Source organism: Chiloscyllium punctatum, chromosome 48, assembly GCF_047496795.1.
Source record: "Chiloscyllium punctatum isolate Juve2018m chromosome 48, sChiPun1.3, whole genome shotgun sequence".
Taxonomy (NCBI): domain Eukaryota; kingdom Metazoa; phylum Chordata; class Chondrichthyes; order Orectolobiformes; family Hemiscylliidae; genus Chiloscyllium; species Chiloscyllium punctatum.
The window spans coordinates 17,687,022-17,707,270 of NC_092786.1; the positions used below are offsets into that span (position 1 = coordinate 17,687,022).

A 20,249-nucleotide genomic window follows, 5' to 3' on the forward strand; every position below is an offset into this window, starting at 1 on the left:
TAACTAATATCTTGTACCTCCACAACGTGACCTCCCAGCTCCTTTACTGAATGCACTGATTAATGATGGCAAGCATACCAAACACATTCTTCATTATCCTATCTACCTGTGACTGCACTTTCAAGGAACTATGAACTGGCACTCCAAGGTCTCTTTGTTCAGCAACACTCCCCAGGACCTTACCATTAAGTGTATAAGTCCTCCCTGATTTGCCTTCCCAAAATGCATCACCTCACATTTATCTAAATTAAACTCGATCTGCCACTCCTCGGCCCATTGGCCCATCTGATCAAGATGCAGCTGCATTCTGAGATAACTTTCTTTGCTGTCCATTTCACCATCAATATTGGTGTCATTTGAAAACCATACTGACCATATATCCTATATAAGTTTGTTTAAGTGTTTTATTTTTCAGTTTGTTGCTGTCCTTTACTTCCCCAGTTAACTATGTTCAGACAGTGAGACATGGCTGTGCTTAAGGAACACAACATGGTAGCGTACAGGTACAGCAAGCTGCTCTACAAACAAATACAACATAGAACACAGAACATTACAGTGCAGTACAGGCTCTTCAGCCCTGGATGTTGCGCCAATCTGAAGCCCATCTAACCTACACTGTTCCATTTTCGTCCATATGTCTAACCAATGACCATGTAAATGCCCTAAACGTTGGTGAGTCTACTACTGTTGCAGGCAGTGCGTTTCACACCCTTACTACTCTCTGAATAAAGAAACAACCTCTGACATCTGTCCTATATCTAGCACCCCTCAATTTAAAGCTATGCCCCACCCCCCCCAACTAGTCATCACCATCCGAGGAAAAAGGCTCTCACTGTCCACCCTATCTAACCTTCTGATTATTTTATATGCTTCAATTAAATCACCTCTCAACCTTCTTCTCTGTAACGAAAACAGCCTCAAACCCCTCAGCCATTCCTCATAAGACCTTCCTTCCATATCGGTCAACAACTTGGTAAATCTCCTCTGAACCCTTTCCAATGCTTCTACATCCTTCCTGTAATGCGATGACCAGAACTCTACACAATACTCCAAGGGCGGCCGCAACAGAGATTTGTACAGATGCAGCATGATCTCATGGTTCCAAAATTTAGTCCCTCTACTAATAAAAGCTAACACGCTGCATGCCTTCTTAACAACTCTATCAACCTGGGTGGCACTTTTCAGGGATCTGTGCACATGAACACCAAGATCTCACTGTTCATCTGCACTATCAAGAACTTTACCATTAGCCCTGTTGCTCCTTCTAAAGTGAATCACTTCACACTTTTCAGCATTAAACTCCATTTTCCACTTCTCAGCCCAGCTCTGCAGCTTATCTATGTCCCTCTATAACCTACAACATCCTTCTGCACTATCCACAACTCTACTGGCCTTCGTGTCATCCACAAATGTACTAAACCCAACCTTCTACGCCCTCATCCAGGTCATTTATAAAAATGGCAAACAATGTTGGGCCCAAAATAGTAACTGAACTCCAGGATGAAATTTCCCATCAACCACTACCCTCTGTCTTCTTTCAGCTAACCAATTTATGATCCAAACTGCTACATCACCCTCAATCCCATGCCTCTGCATTTTGTGGCAATAGCCTACTGAGGGGAACTTTATCAAATGCTTTGCTGAAATCCATATACACCACATCAACCGTTTTACCCTGATCCACCTGTTTGGTCACCTTCTCAAAGAACTCAATAAGGTTTGTGAGGAAAGACCTACCTTTCGCAAAACCATGTTGACTATCCTTAATCAAATTATTCCTTTCTAGTTGATTATAAATCCTGTCTCTTATAAACTTTTCTAACACTTTACCCACAACCGAAGTAAGGCTCACTGGTCTATAATTACCTGGGTTGTCTCTACGCCCCTTCTTGAACAAGGGGAAAACATTTGCTATCCTCTAATCTTCTGTTACAATGATGACATAAAGATCAAAGCCAAAGGCTCAGCAATCTTCTCCTTGTCTTCCCAGAGGGTGCTAACACCTCCTCCTTGTGCGCCTCAAGCCTATCTAATTCAGTAGCCTGTATCTCAGTATTCTCAACGACATTGTCTTTCTCTAGTGTGAATGCTGACGAAAAATATTCATTTAGCAGTTCCTCATCTCCTCTGACTCCATGCACAACTTCCCACTACTGTCCTTGATTGACCTTAATTTTACTCTAGTCATTCTTTTATTCCTGATATAGCCTTAGGGCTTTCCCTGATCCTATCCACCAACAACTACTCATGTCCCCTCCTGGCTCTTCTTAATTCTTTCTTTAGATCTTTCCTGGCTGACCTATAACTCTCAAGTGCCCTAACTGAGCCACCACATCTCATCCTAACATAAGCCTTCTTCTTCCTCTTGACAATAGATTCAACTTCCTTCATAAACCATGGCTCCCTTATTCGACAATTTCCTCCTTGCCTGACTGGTACATACTTATCAAGGACCCGCAGTAGCTGTTCCTTGAATAAGCTCCACATTTCAATTATCCCCTGCAGTTTCCTTTCCCATCTTATGCGTCCTAACTGTTCCTAATTAGATCATAATTGCCTTTCCCCCAGCTATAACTCTTGCCTTGTGGTATATACCCATCCCTTTCCATCACTAAAGTAAACATAACCGAATTTTGCTGTCCTTTCCTCTACATCTCTGGAACTATTCAGAGTCTGATAGAAAACTCCCAATAGGGTGACCTCTCCTCTCCTGTTTCTAACCTCAGCCCATACTACCTCAGTAGATGAGTCCTCAAATATCCTTTCTGCCACCTAATACTGTCCTTGACTAACAATGCCACCCCCCCATTCACCCCTCTTTTACCACCTTCCCTGATCTTACTGAAACATCTAAATCCTGGAACCTGCAACAACCATTCCTGCCCCTGCTCCACCCATGTCTCCGAAATGGTCTGTTGAACACTATTGCAAGGGTTTGGAGGATAAGTGGTGGTTGCTGGTACAGTTACAATGTTTAAAAGACATTTGGACAAGTACATGAGTAAGAAAGGTTTGACAGAATATGGGCCAAGTACAGGCTGGTGGGCCTAGTTAGTTTGGGATTATGGTCAGCATAGACTGGTTGGACTGAAGGGTCTGTTTCCATGCTGTATGACTCTATGAGTGCATGATAAGAGTAAAGACATCTTGCTAGAATTGTATGGGACTTTATTAGGACAGCTTATGCAGCTTTGGTCTCCATATTTATGGAAAGGTATGCTTCCATTGGAATTGGCACAGCAAAGTATCACTAGAGTAGTACATGGGATGACAGGGTTGTCCTAATTTAAGAAACTGAACACATTCTTTGGAGTTTTGAAGAATAAGAGGTGATTCCAATAAGATATTAAAGATCTTAAAGGAGCTCGACAGGGTAAATACTGAAGGTTCCTTTTCCCAGCTGGGGAATCGAAAACAAAGGAGCTCTGTGTCTCGAGATGAGGGACGAGTCATTGAGACGAGGAGAACTTCACTCGAAGGCATGTGAACTTTGCGATTTCTGTAGCACAGAAGGTTATGAGTGCTGAATGGTCAAACATGTTTAAGCTTGAGATTGAGAATTTTGGCAATATGGGGAACAGTCAGCATCACTGACTCAATGGGCTGAAGGGTTTGTTTCTCTTCAGATTTCATATGTTCTTAGCTGGAACCAATGTGCTTCCTGATGTTTGCAGTTTCAGGACTGAATGAGGAAGCTCTTGTCTGTGTTGGGTTATCTGGCGTTGCAACAGACCACAGACATCAATAATAGTCATAGAGATCTACAGAACAGGAAAAGACCCTTCAGCCCAACCAGCTTGCGCTGGTCAAAAATAACCATTTAACTATATTAATCCCATTTCCAGCACCTGTACATACCTTCACACAGACAGAGTCTGCACACAGAGGACGTACTTTGAGTCATAGAGTCATACTGCATGCAAACATAGGCCAATCTAACTAGATCACATTTACAATGCAGTCAGCTTTACTGTGGTATTACTCGAATGAATTTCACGCCCCAAGTCCCTTCTTTGATGGGACTTGAATGAAGTAGTTTCTATTTATCTGAGTATGTCCTTTTAAATACATCAGGGCGGGTAAAAACAATGACTGCAGATGCTGGAAACCAGATTCTGGATTAGTGGTGCTGGAAGAGCACAGCAGTTCAGGCAGCATCCAACGAGCAGCGAAATCGAAGTTTCGGGCAAAAGCCCTTCATCAGGAATAAAGGCAGTGAGCCTGAAGCGAGGAGAGATAAACTAGAGGAGGGTGGGGGGTGGGAAGAAAGTAGCATAGAGTACAATGGGTGAGTGGGGGAGGGGATGACATGGAGGTCCTGGGCCTCATTCACCGCCGCTCCCTCACCACCAGACGCCTGGAGGAAGAACGTCTCATCTTCCGCCTCGGAACACTTCAACCCCAGGGCATCAATATGGACTTCAACAGTTTCCTCATTTCCCCTTCCCCCACCTCACCCTAGTTCCAAACTTCCAGTTCAGCACTGTCCCCATGACTTGTCCGGACTTGTCCTACCTGCCTATCTCCTTTTCCACCTATCCACTCCACCCTCTCCTTCCTGACCTATCACCTTCATCCCCTCCTCCACTCACCCATTGTACTCTATGCTACTTTCTCCCCACCCCCACCCTCCTCTAGCTTATCTCTCCACGCTTCAGGCTCACTGCCTTTATTCCTGATGAAGGGCTTTTGCCCGAAACGTCGATTTCGAAGCACTTTTAAATACATCACTCCACTCACTCCTCAATCTTACCCTCGATCAAATCAGAAGCCAAATTTATGGAAGTTGTTATCATAATTTCCAGTAGGAGAAAGTGAGGACTGCAGATGCTGGAGATCAGAGCTGGAAATGTGTTGCTGGAAAAGCGCAGCAGGTCAGGCAGCATCCAAGGAACAGGAGAATCGACGTTTCGGGCATAAGCCCTTCTTCAGGAATTCCTGCGCTTTACCAGCAACACATTTTCAGATCATAATTTCCAGTGTTTGAGATCATCTTAGCTGATCATGACATTTTATTTGAGTTTCTCTTACTGTGAGATATGATGTGCAAAACTGATTCATACGCTCCGCAGTCTCAGGAGGAACAAGGAAATAAATATATTCATGAAAAAAAGGAAATCTCTCATTGTCTCCTGGACGGCTTGCACGGAATGTGAATCAAACATAGGAAGACGTCACTGCAACAGAAACAAAACACTTACCCAAGTCGTTCATCAAAACCAATCTGTTCTACTCCACGTGGTTAGATTTCATTTCTCGATCTCACTCCTTCCCTTTAATCAGGCCAGTTGTGTTGATGACATGACCGCTTGCCCTTAAGGTGGGAAAATATAAAACATAGATCAACTTTGGAACAAGTCTCCTTGATTTTTGCACAGTAATTAACAATCACCACCAATTTCCCCATGAATTGCCTGAAACTGCATTTTGTTCTTACTCTTGACTGGACCAGCTCATCCGTGCCCTGAGCACTTTTCTGATCCAATTGCATCAACTCCCAATCCACTCCCATTGTACAGGGGCCCTGAACCGAGAGCAATCCCAATCCAAGCGGAACATTCCTTGGCAACATCGAGTTGTACTTGTCACAATTCAATACTGGTCATGTTCCGTGACAAAGTGTTGGACTTTTTTCCTCTATGCACCAAAATGCTTGCATTTATGTAGCCCCTTTAATGTGGTAATGCAGTCTGCAGGGTGAATATAACACTGAACCACAAGGTGTGATGCAAGAAAAAGTGACCAAAAGCTAGATACTTTTATAAGAGAGGAGGTGATTGAAGTGAGAAGGTTCAGGAAGGGAGTTTGAGATGTTAGGACCAATGAAAGCATGACCGTTAACAGGGTAGCAACCAAAAATTGGGGATGCACATGGGGCCAGGACTGAAGGAGCAGATTTCTGGGGGCTGTAGGAGGTTACAGCAATAAGGAGAGGAGAGCACATGAAAATATTCCCTATCTGCTGCACTGTATACTGCACTGACTGCATCTTGCAGTGCGGCAGTAGGGCCTTCTCCAGCTCCCCTCTTCTCAGCAGTATTTTTAATGAAATTCTCCATTTTCAATCCTTTGGTTTCCCAAAATGCCAAATGCAAAACTACGAATGGAACTTTTTGTATTAGAAATGTTGCGTACTTCATAGAATCCCTACAGTTTCAGAGCTGGCCATTTGACCCATCAAGTGACCCTCTGAACAGCGTCCTACCCAATCCCTGTAGTTCCCATGGCTAAACCTGCATATCCCTGGATGCTACTGGGCAATTTGGAATGACCAATTCACCTAGCCTGCACATCTTTGGATTGTGGAAGGAAACCGGAGCACCCGGAGGAAACCCATGCAGACACAGGGAGAATGTGCAAACTCTATACAGTCAACTGAGGGTGGAAATGAACCCGGGTCCCTGACGCCGTGAGGTAGCAGTGCTAACCACGGAGCCTATTGTAGTGTCCTACATGACATTTATGACTACACTTCAGAAGTACTTTATTGGCTGAAATGTCCTGAGTTTGCAAAAGGACACTATACAAATGCAAATCCTTCTTTCTTTATCTAAAACAGATTTTTAAAAACTGAGCAAATTTGACATTCCTAATAGTTCAAAGATACAAGCAGTGATAGTTCTTACCAGAAATTCAACTTGCTTCCGCTGCGAGATTGTTTACAGGCCTTAATGACAGAATATCAACCAGCAGTATTCAAGAAAACTCCTTCTCTAAATTCCTACTCACTACGTCAGCCGGCTGCCTGCTTGAATTACCTCTTTGACCTTGCTTCCCAGTGGTATAATATTCCACAGCTCCTTAGCAACAGCTATCAATGACCCCTCCCATGCAGTTCAACTTTGAATAAATCTGTTTACATAAAAGGAACTTCCTTTTTAATTCACACGCTCCTGTAATTAGTCAGTTTAGCCATAACAGAACTTCTGCTGACAAAATAATGTGAGAATGTACCCATACCTCAGAGTTACTCCCCAAGAATGGGTCAAAACTCTATTGTAATATGCTGAAGATAAGCACAGCAGCTACCTTGCTCACAATCTACAGATCTTCAAATCCTCTCAGGTCAGATGTAAAACAAGCCAAGAATAGCACACATGTGAACTAAATACTTCTCTACTGCTTTTCTAATGACATGTTCAGGAAATTTCAATGTGGCCTTTATTGCATGAATTTTATTTGACTCATTCCTCAGATGGCATGGAAACCACCATACAGGTGGTCCCACACTGTGAACCTGGAGAGTGTGGTCAAGTGTCATCTGCTTATAAATTGGTTAGAAATGTTACAATCAAAGACAATTTTGTTGTTTTATTCATTTGTGGGACATGGGTGTCACTGGGTGGGCCATCATTTATTGTCTATTCACATAGTCACGCCTTGAGAAGGTGGTGCTGAGCTGTCTTCTTAGGGAGAGAACTCCAGGATTTTGACCCCGCGACAGTGACGGAACAGTGATATATTTCCAAGTCAGGATGGTGAGTGGCTTGGAGGGAATTTAAAGGTGGTAGTGTTCCCATATTGTTACTGCCCTTGTCCTAGATGGATGTGGTTGTGAGTTTGGAAGGTGCTGTTTGAGGATCTTTGGTGAATTTCTTGTAGATAATATACACCGCTGGAACAGAATGTCGGTGGTGGAGGGAGTGGATGCTTGTGACTGTATAAAACTTTTCTTAATTATTATTGGGACATGGGCCAGCATTTATTTCCCAGCCCTCGTTGCCCTTGAGAAGGTGACTGTTTATGAAACATTGCAGTCCATGTGAAACATGTTCTTTCCCCAATGCTATTAGGGAGGGAGTTCCAGCATTTTGATCTATATCCAAGTCAGGATGGCAAGTTTCTCTTTCTCTTCCCTTCTTGTTCTTCCCTCTGCTACTCTGCTTGACATCGGCCAGGGTCTCTGTCACAGGCTCTGGGTATCGGTTACAGGCTCCCACCACTGCCACTCACGTGATGTCCATATTCAAGTTGGAGCCATAGGCCAACTTCGTACCACTGAAGCCCCAACCCATGCTCAACCAAGCAATACCACCATATATGGTCACAGTGGTCCTGCACTCATTCAGGTGGGCCTGGGGATTCAGCCTGGGATCTGCTCCTCACTCTCTGGGAGACGCTGGGCTGCCATGGAGCCATCTTCACCTCATCCTGGTGTTGTTCCCACTGCTGCCAGATGCCTCCTCCTTCATTGTTCATTCAGCCTGGGATCTGCTCCTCACTCTCTGGGAGACGCTGGGCTGCCATGTAGCCATCTTAGTCCACTATCTTGGACTCCACAATACCAACAAAACTATTGCTGCCTCAGATCCCTAAGAATCACCATTTGGGATTCTGATCCCATAATCCAAGTCTCAGGTTTGAAAGGTGCTGTCTCAGGAACTTTGTTGATTTGCTGCAGTGAAGGAAGTGGAGGTTGAAGTTAGTGGATGGCGTACCAATTAATCAGGCTGTTTTGTCCTGGATGGTGCTGAGCTTCTCAACTTTTGTGGGAACTGCACCCATCCAAAAAAGTGGAGAATGTTCTACTACACTCCAGACTTGTCGCTTGTAGATGTAGACGGTTTTCAGGAGAGGAGGTGAGTTACCTGCAGCAGAATTCCTAGCCTCTGACCCACTCTTGTAGGCACAATATTTATATGTCTAGTTGTGGTCAATGTTAACCTCCAGGATGTTGCTAGTGGGGATTCAGCCATGGTAATTACAATTTGTATCATGCAATGATGGTAAGATTTTCTCCTACTGCATACGATCATTTCCTGGCAATGGTGTGTGGAATAAATGCTGCTTACCACTTGTCAACCCAAGCTTGGATGTTGTCCAGATTTTGGTGCATTTAGATATGGACTGCTTCAGTATCTGGAAGTCATGAATGATGCTGAGCATTGTGCAATCATCAGCAAACATCTCCACTTCTGATCTTATGAAGGCAGGAAGGTCATTGATGAAGCAGCTGAAGATGGTTGGGCCTAGGACACTACCCTGAGGAACTCTTGTGGAGATGTGCTAGAGCTGACATGACTGACCTGGTGGTAAAATGATCGATGAGTTTCAGGACCAGTTAGACTGAAGTGGTGACATTCCAGAGATAGAGGTTGTAGGGATCTGAATATTCTGCCTCTGCTTTGGTTATATCAGTGTACAAACATTTGAATTTGGAGTAGAAAGCTGTACAGGACATTGGTTAGACCACATTTGGAATATCGCATGCTATCCTGGTCTCCCTCCTATAGGAAGGATGTTATGAAACTTGAAAGGGTTCAGAAAAGATTTACAAGGATGTTGCCAGGGCTGGAGGATTTGAGCTACAGGGAGAGGTGAACAGGCTGGGGCTGTTTTGCCTGGAATGTTGGAGGCTGAGGGGTGACCTTCCAAAACTACAGGGCATAAGCTTAAGGTGAGAAGGGAAAGATTTAAAAAGGACCTAAGGAGCAACTTTTTCACACAGAGGCTGGTGCGTGTATGGAATGAGCTGTCAGTGGAAGTGGTGGAGGCTGGTACAATTACAATATTTAAAAGGCATAGGAAGGGTTTCACGGGATATGAGTCAAATGCTAGTAAATGGGATGAGATTGGGTTGGGATATCTGGTTGACATGGACGGGTTGGACTGAAGGGTCTGTTTCCATGCTGTACAGCTCTATGACTCTATAAGTAGACCATTTGGCCACCACTCAATAAGATCATGACTAATTTGTTTGTTGTTTCAGATTCCACATTCCCATATGTTCTCGATAACTTTTGATTCCTCTGCCTAATAAGACTTTATCTCTCTCTGCCTTAATCAATGATCAATGCCTCCATTCCTTCTGAGGGAGAGATCCAAACACTAACATCCGTATTTCGTCAACTTTCTTTTAATTATGCATGTGGTCAACAATGTGACAATGACCAGATAATCTGTTTTGTCCTTAACTGAGGGATAGTTGTTGGTCAGAATGCTGTGGATCATTCCGTACTGGTCTTCAAAGTAGTGCCATGTGACTTATTTGAAAAGGCAGGTGGAGTCTCAGTTTAGTACTGCATCCAAATGACAGCACCTTTAACAGTGCAGCCCTCCCTCGGTGCTGCACTGGACTGGCAGCCTCACTACTTATGTGTTCAAGATCTGTAGTGAGGTTTGAATTCAGGATAAGACAGGGATGAAGCCCTGGGCGTGGATGGGTTGCAATGGAAAGTCATGGGAGTGATTCAGAGCAATTTCAAGAGCTGCTAAATTGTATGGAAGAGTTTTGTATGCATCTAAATAGGTGGCAATTTGCTTGAGGTACTTCTGATAAACCATAGAACCAGGAACAGTACGGCACCGTTGGCCCTCAATGTTGTGCTGACCTTTTATCCTACTCTAAAATCAAACTCACCCACATACATTCTACTATCATCCATGTGCCTATCCAAGAGTCGCTTAAATGTCCCTAACGTCTCTGACTCAACAGCCACTGCTGGCAGTGCATTCCACACACCCCCCACTCTCTGTGTAAAGAACCAACCTCTGACATCTCCCTGAAACCTTCCGCCAATCACCAATCATGGGTCAAACGACAAGATCTCAGAAGAGGTTCCCTGAAAAGACAAATAAGACAGAGCCTGCACCGGCACACACAATCTCAGCAAGGCCCAAAGCCCTTCCCAGAAAATGAATACTTCTTCTGAAGTCGAGACAGGTGAAATTCAGCTGCTAATTGATGCACAGTAAGCTCTGCTGAATCGATGTGCCAGGGATCGAACTCATCCATTTTGTTTTGAGTCATGCTGCCCAAGCAACAAATATTGTCCAGGGCACCAAGAGAACTGTCTGGCTTTTTCTTTTAGCCAAAATAGTGCTTGGACATTTTTCCCACCTGGTCAGAGCGACAGCACTTCCCACAGGGAATAATCAACCTGGATTAGACACAGACATGGTGCAGGCAGGAAGGTGGAACAGAGGTCCAGGTGAGATCATCCATGATTGTATAAAATGGTGGAGCAGGCCTGAGGGGCTGAATGGCCTCCTCCTGCTCCTGGCTCTTCTGTTCTACACCGATGGAATCAGGAACTCAACCCCAGAAATATCCATGGTGGGGGTGATTCCCACTGAGCCACAACAAGCGGGTTGAGGGAGGGGATTGCAGAGACTGAAGACCAGCTGGACACTGCCCCCCAAAATGAGAGGGAAGAGGGAAATGTATAGAAGACAGAGTCAGAGGAATGGAGAGACAGTGAGGAGGGAGTGAACACCATGGTTAAAGTAGGGGGGAAGCACAAGGCAAAATATGGAACACATCTGCCTGATGCTCCACATAGATGCAAAAGATCATGAAGTTGGGAGCCAGAGAGGACCAGGGCCCATCTGTTTGGGAGTGACGACAGAGAGCAGCTCTTTCTGCCAAGGGTAGACATGGTGGCTCAATGGTTAGCACTGCTGCCTCACAGTGCAACGAACAGCGGGCGACTGTCTATGTGGACTTTGCATGTGCTCCCCGTGTCTGTGTGGGTTTCCAAAGATGTGCAGGTTAGATGGATTGGCCATGGGAAATGTGAGATTTTGGGGATAGGATGGGATGTTCTTTGGAGGGTTGGTGTGGACTCAATGGGCTGAACAGCCTCTGTTTTCACTGGGGGATTCTAAGGTGAGAATGCTTTCCCTAAAAAGATATGGTTGATAAAGATCAGTTGAAAATGTCAAACCTGAGATCAATTGACTTTTACTCAGCTTATAACAGGCCGAGGAACTAAGGCTAACAGATCAGGTGTTTTCTAATTGAAGGAAAGACTAAGCTCTAGGGGCTGAATGGCCTCAGCCTATCCTGGTGTTCATCGCAAATTTTTTTTAAACTATTTGGGAGAGATGCCTTTGAGGAAAACAAATATGAGCAGAGGAGACACAAAAGTCAAACTCTCTCAGTTCAAACTAAGTTTACAAGGAGACACGCAGTTGGCATCATTCCTGGGATCACTTATAGATTAAACAAGGAGATTGGCCGAAAGAAATCACTGTTTTAAAAAGCATAGTTATCAGAATTTGTCACTTGCAATCCTTACAGCAGGGTAAACCTTCAATGCTAATTTGTAAACATGTGAATAGACCATAATTTTCATAATAACTATCTGGAATGTAATCTGTCACATGTGCCTCTATTTTGATGCACCTGGATTTGATCCATTTGACGGCAGTAATTTAGGGTTTTTCAACCTGAAATCTGTGCTGGTAATGCCCCTTTAAATGCTACTGTGTGGGGCAATCATAACTTTAGCATTGTGTAAGTGCAATTAATTTCAGTCAGTTCTGGAGGAGGTAGTATCAGTGTCAGCCATTTACGAGTTGTCACTTTAAAGAAACTATCTAACTACTCTCTGCTAAAGCATCTATGACCTAGTTCCACAATATAGTGCTATATTTTAACCCGTACTGAACACAGCTAAGCTTGCACATCCTGACTGGATGAACCATCTGTAAATATGTTTACATTTAATTTTGATTCAAACTTTTCTCAGAGCAGTAAACTATAATGTGAACAAATATTATGCAATACAAATTAAAGTCAGATTTTTGCTGTTTAACTGAGGAGAGGTCAGGACTAAAAGAACAATATTGCATTCACGAAAATAGCCAATTTGTGTCAAAGTGCATTTAGTGATAGAGTTTCACAAGAACTGTACAGCACTGAAACACAATACAGACGCATATTAGCTTTCTGTATTCTCAGAATTCCTTAATCTAGGGATACTGATCTAATGTGTAGCTTTGCAACTAGTTTGTCACCAACACTTAAAGCAGGGAGTCTCACAACTTTTGTATACATCTCTGAGCTAAAGCAAAATTGCGTGAGTTGGACAAAAAGGATCAGATTCGAATTAGTAAATGGAAAACTTTACACTAATAACAGGTTTTCGCAATTGATGAATGCAGTATAGACCTTCCTGTATGCAAATCGACTTCTGGAATTTTCCATATTAATGACAGGAGTGACGACATTTCAAAAGTACTTCACTGACTGTAAAGGGTATCTGAGGTTCTGAGAAGTCAGAGCAGGAAGTAAGCCATCATGTCAGCTCCACCACTGAATAAAATCATGGCTGATCCAATGGTGCCTTAACCACTCCCACACCCCACCTTCCCCTTTATCCTTGACTCCCTTGCAGATCAAATGACTTAGACTTGAACATAATTAATGACTTAGCCTCCACGGCTTGCTGTGGGAGATCATTGCCAAGTTGGATACTCCTCTGAGAGAGCAAACAAAACCTGCCCATCTCCATCTGACATTGGTGACCCTTTAAAATGAAGGTGTGGCTCCCCAGTTTAAGATTCTCCCTCAAGCAAAAACATCCTCCCAGTATCCTGTCAAGTCCCTTCTAAGTATCGATAGGGTCACTCCTTATTCATCTAAATTATAATGAGTATTGGCCCAACCGGCTCAAAGTTTTTGAATATATATTTCTTAACCAACCTCTTCAGGGATGTTATCACACATCTCTGAAGCAAAGTTAAAAATCACACACCACCAGGTTATAGTCCAGCAGGTTTAATTGGAAGCACTAGCTTTTGGAGCGCTGATCCAAACACCTAATGAAGGAGCAGCGCTCCAAAAGCAAGTGCTTCCAATTAAACCTGTTGGACTATAACCTGGTGGTGTGTGATTTTTAACTTTGTACACCCCACGCCAACAGCAGCATCTCCAAATCATGACCTCTGAAGCAAATGATACTCGTTCCTGGGCCTCCTGGCTCAGAGGTAGGGACACTACCAACATATCACAAGCAGACCCAGCAAGCTTTTCACTGAAGGGAAACCTCTCCATGAGCAATGCCTATCATTAGGCCATGAATATAATAAACTTTGCATATGATTCGAATCAATTTGACAAGGAGGATGAACTGGGAGGCCTCCAGTCTCTAGATTAACACAGTCAAGGGTTAGCACAGTTCTCTCTCTACTGAGAGATGGTCTCCTCAATTGGATACAGTATTGGCTTAACAGCAGGAAACAGAGTCTGGTGGCAGAGGGTTGCTTTTCAGACTGGAGGCCTGTCACCAACAGTGTTCCACAGGGATCACTTCTGGGTCCTCTTCTGTTTATCATTTATATAAATGACTTGGATGAGAATATAGAAGGCGTGGTCAGTAAGTTTGCAGATGACACCAAAACTGTTCGCATAATGGACAGTGAAGAAGGTTTTCGAAGATTACAGAGGGATCTTGATCAAATGGTCAATGGGCTGAAAAATGGCAGATGGAGTTCAATCTGGATAAATGTGAGGTATTGCATTTTGGTACAACAAACAAGGGTTAGGTTTATACAATTAATGGTAGGGCCTTGGGTAGTGTTGTCAAACTGAAGGACCTAGGGACGCAGGAACATAATTCTTTGAAGTTTGCATCACGTAAAGACAGGGGGTAGCGAAAAAGGCATTTTGGCATGCCTGCCTTCACTGCTCAGCCCTTTCAGTATAGGAATTTAGAAGTCATGTTGAGGTTTTCGAGGACATTGGTGAGGCCTCTTCTGCAATACTAGTTCTGGTCGCCCTGTTATAGGAAGGACATGATTAAGCTGGAGAGGTTTCAGAAGAGATGTACCAGGATGTTGCTGGGTGTGGAAGATTTGAGTTATAAAGAAAGGCTGAACAGGCTGGGATTTGTTTCACTGGAGTATAGGAGGTTGACAGGTGACCTTAAAGAAGTTTCTAAAACAATGAGGGGTACAGATAGAGTTAATGGCACTTGTCCTTACTCGAAGATAGGGGATTTCAAGACCAATGGACAAATTTTTAAGGTGAGGGGAGAAAGACTTTAAAAAATACATGCGGCGCAAATGTTTTACACAGAGGGTGCTTCACGTCCGGAATGAACTTCCTGAGGAAGTGGTGGATATGGGTAATGTTTATAAGAAATGTGATAAGTACATGAATAGGAAAGGGTTGGAGGATTATGAGCCAGGAGCAGGCAGATGGGGCTAGTTTAGTTTGTTTTGGGATTCCATCAAGCATGGACTGGTTGTATTGAAGGGTCTATTTCCATGCTGTACAACTCTATGACACTATCTCTTTTAAATTACTGAAATATGTATACATTAACAACCATGTTAAGGGCCTTAAACTAGTTATGGAATCAAGGACTCTGCTCTGTCATTGTGGCGCATCTAGTTGTCAACAAGGCACTGAGGCATTCCAATTTCTATCTGGAAGATTCTAAGTGTTTACAGTCTCAGACTGCAGAGCTTTGAAGTGGCAGACGAAATTTAATTTAGATGAATCTGAGGTGTTGCATTTTGGTAAGGCAATTTAAGGCAGGACTTATACTGCAATGGTATGGTCTTGGGGAGTGTTACTGAACAAAGAGACCTTGGGATACATGTTCATTGTTCCTTGAAAGTGGAGTCACAAGTAGACAGGATAGTTAAGAAGGTGTTTAGTACGCTTGCCTTTATTGGTAAGTGCATTGAGTGCAGGAGTTGGGAGGTCATGTTGCAGATGTACAGGACATCGATGAGGCCACTTTTGGAATACTGCATTTAGTTCAGGTCTCCCTGCTATAGGAAAGATGTTGTTAAACTTGAAAGGATTCAGAAAGATTTACAAGGACGTTTCTGGGATTGGAAGGTTTGAGCTATAAGGACAAGCTGATTAGGTTGGGGCTATTTTCTCTGTAACATTGGAGGCTGAGAGGTGACCTTATAGAGGTTCATAAAATCATAAAGGGCAGGCATAGGGTGAATAGACAGGATCTTTTTCCAAGGGTAGGTGAGTCCAAAATTAGAGGGCATAGATTTAAGGTGGAGAGGGGAAAAATACAAAGGGGACCTGAGGGGCAATGTTATCACGCATGTGGTGGTGTGTGTATGGAATGAGCTGTTAGACAAAGTTGTGGAGGCTGGTACAATTATAGGCATCTGGATGGGTGCATGAATAGGAAGGCTTTAGATGGATATGGACCAAACGCCAGTAAATGGGACTAGATTTATTTAGGATATCTGGTCAGCATGGATAAGTTGGACCGAAAGATCTGTTTCTGTGCTGTTCAACTCTATGACTCAAAAACACTTTACATTTTCCATCTGAGCATCCAATATCTACATCTGCCAAGGTTTGTGTAGATGTGGTTTGGGATTATGCATAACCTTTGTGGAGATCAAAGGAATCTTCTGCGTCATGTCTTTCACGCAATGTCCCTGGATTCTTCTGAACCCTGTTCAACTTTCCAAATTTCATCAGGGTTGACATTACTCTGCTAAAGGTTAAGCACAGGATTCCATTGAAACTAGTGCAATCTGTAAAAGTGCCACGGGACATCATGGGCTCCTGATGGATGGAACTGTAAAGCTTTGAGGGTGCTACTTCAATGGAAATCATTTTGTTTTGATGTGAATAATTAAACAGCTTCACAGATGACAGTGCTTTGCAAAATTGTTATCTATAATCATTGACAATAATCCATCTTCTCTGACAAAACTAAAATAAAACTGGTGCCTCAAATAACAAAGTCCGTCATGATTTGATGCTTCAGATCAGAGAGGGAGTCGCTAACACCATGTGATTCATGGTGTAACATCATTGGTTGAAGTTATCAGCAGCCAAGGGACATATCTCAATAGAAGATTCTAGCCAAATGCTGTCCACTGGGTATGAGAGAGGAGGATCATGGAAAGACTGGGAAATAAATAAAATATCATGTTGCTCAGTGCCATAACCAACCAAGGAAACAAGCAAAAACTAGCCAACGGCTTCAAAAAATATTGACAGCACCGAACACGGCTAATGGTACATGCAATTAAATGTCACAGGGTCATACAGCAAGGAAGGAGACTCTTAGGTCCAACTTGTCCATGCCAACCAAGTTTCAATGCCAACCAGGTTTCCCAAACTATGGCCTTGGTCAGAAAGAAAAAAGGAACCATAGCAGGATGGGAACCGATGAAGCCCTTGAAGTATATAACAAAAGCAGGAAAGAACTTCAACAAGGAATTAGAAGGGTGAAAAGGGGTCATGAAACGTCATTAGTGAACAGGATTAAGGAGAATCCCAAACCTTTTTATACATATATAAAGAGCTGAAAATGTGTTGCTGGAAAAGCGCAGCAGGTCAGGCAGCATCCAAGGAACAGGAGAATCGACGTTTCGGGCATCAGCCCTTCTTCAGGAATCTTCGGTGGTAGGGAAGTCATGGTCAAGATGGACTGCATGGGTTTTTGCAGGGAAGGTCCTGCCTCACTAACTTGATCGAGATTTTTGAGGAGCTGACGAAGGTGATTGATGAGGGAAAAGTGATTGGTGTTGTCTACATGGACTTCAGTAAAACCTTTGATAAGGTCCCTCATGACATGCTGGTACAAAAGGTGAAGTCACATGGTATGAGGTGTGAGCTGACAAGATGGATAGAGAACTGGCTTCGTCATAGGAGACAGAGGGTAGCGGTTGAAGGATGCTTTTTTGGATTGGAAGGTTGTGACCAGTGGTGTTCCACAGGGATCAGCCCTGGTACCTCAGCTGTTTATGATCTAGATAAATGATTTGGAGGAAATCATAACGGGTTTAATTAGTAAGTTTGCGGATGGTACAAAGATGGGTGGAATTGCAGATAGTGAGGAGGATTGTCAGACGATGCAGCAGGATATAGACCATTGGAGGCATGGGCAGAAAAATGGCAGGTGGAGTTTAATTCAGACAAACATGAGGTGACGTAATTTGAAAGGTCAAGTACAGGCGGAAATTATATAGTGAATAGCAGAACTCTTCGGAGTATTGATATACAGAGGGATGTGGGTGTGCAGGTCCACAGATCGCTGAAGGTGACAGTGCAGGTAGATAAGGTAGTAAAAAAGACCTGTCACATGTTTGCCTTCATTGGAAGGGGTATAAGATAGGCAAGTTATGCGACAGCTTTACTGAACTTTAGTTAGGCCACATTTGGAGTATTGCATAAAATTCTGGTCACCACACAACCAGGTGGATGTGGATACTTGGGAGAGGTATAGAAAAGGTGTACCGGGTATGGGGGATTTTAGCTATGAGGAAAGGTTGGATCGACTGGGTTATTTTCACTGGAATACAGGAGGTTCAGGGGCGACCTGATAGACGTTTATAAGATTGTGAATGGCATGGATAGAGTGGGAATATGAGGCTTTTTCCCAGGGTGGAGGGGTCAATTACCAGGGGGCACAGGTTCAAGGTGCGAGGGGGGGGATGTTTAAAAGAGATGTGCAAGGCTTGTTTTTTACACAAAGAGTGGTGAGTGCCTGGAACACATTGCCAGAGAAGGTGGTGGAAGCAGACACAGTGGCAGCATCCAAGAAGCACCTGGACGAGCACACAAATAGGAAGGGAATAGAGGGATACGGATCCTGTAAGTGAAGGCAGTTTTAGTATGGAAGGGTAAACTAGTCCCATTTGCCTGTATTTGGCTCACATTCCTATTCTTGCACCTGTCCAAATCTCTTTTAAATGTTGTAATTGTACCTGCATCTATCACTTCCTCTGGTAATTCATTCAACGTATGCACCACCTTTTGTCTGAAAAAGTTGCCCCTTAGGTCCCTTTTAAACCTTTCCCCTCTCGTGTTAAACCTATACCCTCTAGTTCTGGACTCCTCCAACCTGGGGAAAAAAACCTTTGCTATTTACCCTATCCATGCCCCTCATGATTTTATTAACCTTTATAAAGGTCACCCCTCAACCTCCTCCGCTCCAGGGAAACAAGTCCCTGCCTATCCAGCCTTTCCTTAGAAGTCAAACCCTCCAGACCCAGCAATAAGAATGCAGGATCAAAGGTACCATGAGAGACATTGGCCAAAGGCAGGCACGTGAAGCCAGGTCACAGAGCAGCCCAGATCCCACTGAATGGTGGAACAGGCTCAAGGGGCCAGCTCCCACTGTCCTACCTGCAGCACTCCCACATGACACAAGCGTAATCACCAACACTGACAAACTGCAGCACTGAGTGTCCCCATAACCACCACCAACCGCAATCCTCAACCACATCCCCTCAACCGAGGAGCAACATCTAAGCTTGTAAATCTTTTCTGAACCCTCTCCAGTTTAATAATATCCTTCCTATAACAGTCCGACCAGAACTGTACATAGTACTCCAAAAAAATGGCTTCAGCAATGCCCTCTACTACTGAAGCATGATGTCCCAACTACAGAGGGTTCGAAGTCAGCACATTCCTGCCACTGGTATCATGAACAATAGTCTTCTTCAACAGCACCTGCAACTTACAAAGCTAAAGGTTGAGAAACTGCCCTATCCCAGAGATGGAGCAGTGCAAGCATCCAATAGGGAGCTGTTTCCCTGCCCTTATGGATCTCGGTAAAAGAATCTTCTTGAAGGTAACAAATGTTGGCAGCCAGCTCGTGATGCCCACATCCCATGAAAGAATTAATTTTAGTAACTGTGGGTGGAATCTTCCAAGCCCGTCTGGAGTATGTGGATGGGTGTACAGGGGAACCTAACTGAAGGAGAGGCAAAAATTTAGTTTCCTGACAGTTGTTAAGTTCTCAGATCCTTTTCTGTGGACCATTAATGGTCAGGAACCTGTTTTGCATTTATTAGTAGCCCTTGCCAGTGCTGTCCCAGGAGGACAGCATAATGAACAAGGTATTTGGTATGATTACCTTAATTGGTCAGCATATTGAGTATAGGATTTGGGAGGTTGTGTGCAGCTGTACAGGATATTGATTAGGCCACTTTTGGAATATTGTGTGCAAGTCTGGTCTCCATCCTATAGGAAGGATGTTGTGAAACTTGAAAGGGTTCAGAAAAGATTTACAAAGATGTTGCCAGGATTGTAGAGTTTAAACTATAGGGAGAGGCTGAATAGGCTGGGGGCTGTTTTCCCTGGAGCATCGAAGGTTGAGGAGTGGCCTTGTAGAGGTTTATAAAATCATGAGGGCATAGATAGGGTAAATAGTCAAGGTCTTTCCCTGGGGTGGGGGAGTCCAAAAGTAGAGGGCATAGGTTTAAGGTAAAAGGAGAAATATATAAAAGGGACCTAAGGGGCAACTTTTTCACGCACAGGGCGGTGTGTGTGTATGGAATGAGCTACCAGAGGAAGTGGTGGAGGCTAGTACAATCACAGCAATTAAAAGGCATCTGGATGGGTACATGAATAGGAAGGGTTTAGAGGGATATGGGCCTCCAATTTATATCGGGTTTCTGGTTGGCATGGATGAGTTGGATTGAAGGGTCTGTTTCCATGCTGTATATCTCTATAACTCTATAACTCTATGTTATGAATGCTCTCTTAATACTCAAGTGCAATTCAAGGTCACAATATTATC

At 43.7% G+C, this 20,249-nt stretch overlaps 1 protein-coding gene across 3 annotated transcripts in view; it reads right to left on the reverse strand.

Moving 5' to 3' along the window:
• The window catches only part of sema4ba (sema domain, immunoglobulin domain (Ig), transmembrane domain (TM) and short cytoplasmic domain, (semaphorin) 4Ba), a 475,024-nt gene that overhangs the window by 292,926 nt on the left and 161,849 nt on the right, over positions 1-20,249 (reverse strand). For 2 of the 3 annotated variants that reach the window (XM_072564765.1, XM_072564767.1), the window contains exon 2: positions 5,202-5,314. The gene's annotated coding sequence lies outside the window, so the exon portion shown is untranslated. Of the gene's footprint in view, positions 1-5,201; positions 5,315-6,626; positions 6,644-20,249 lie in introns of those variants that run through there. The other variant, XM_072564766.1, reaches the window with a different exon arrangement.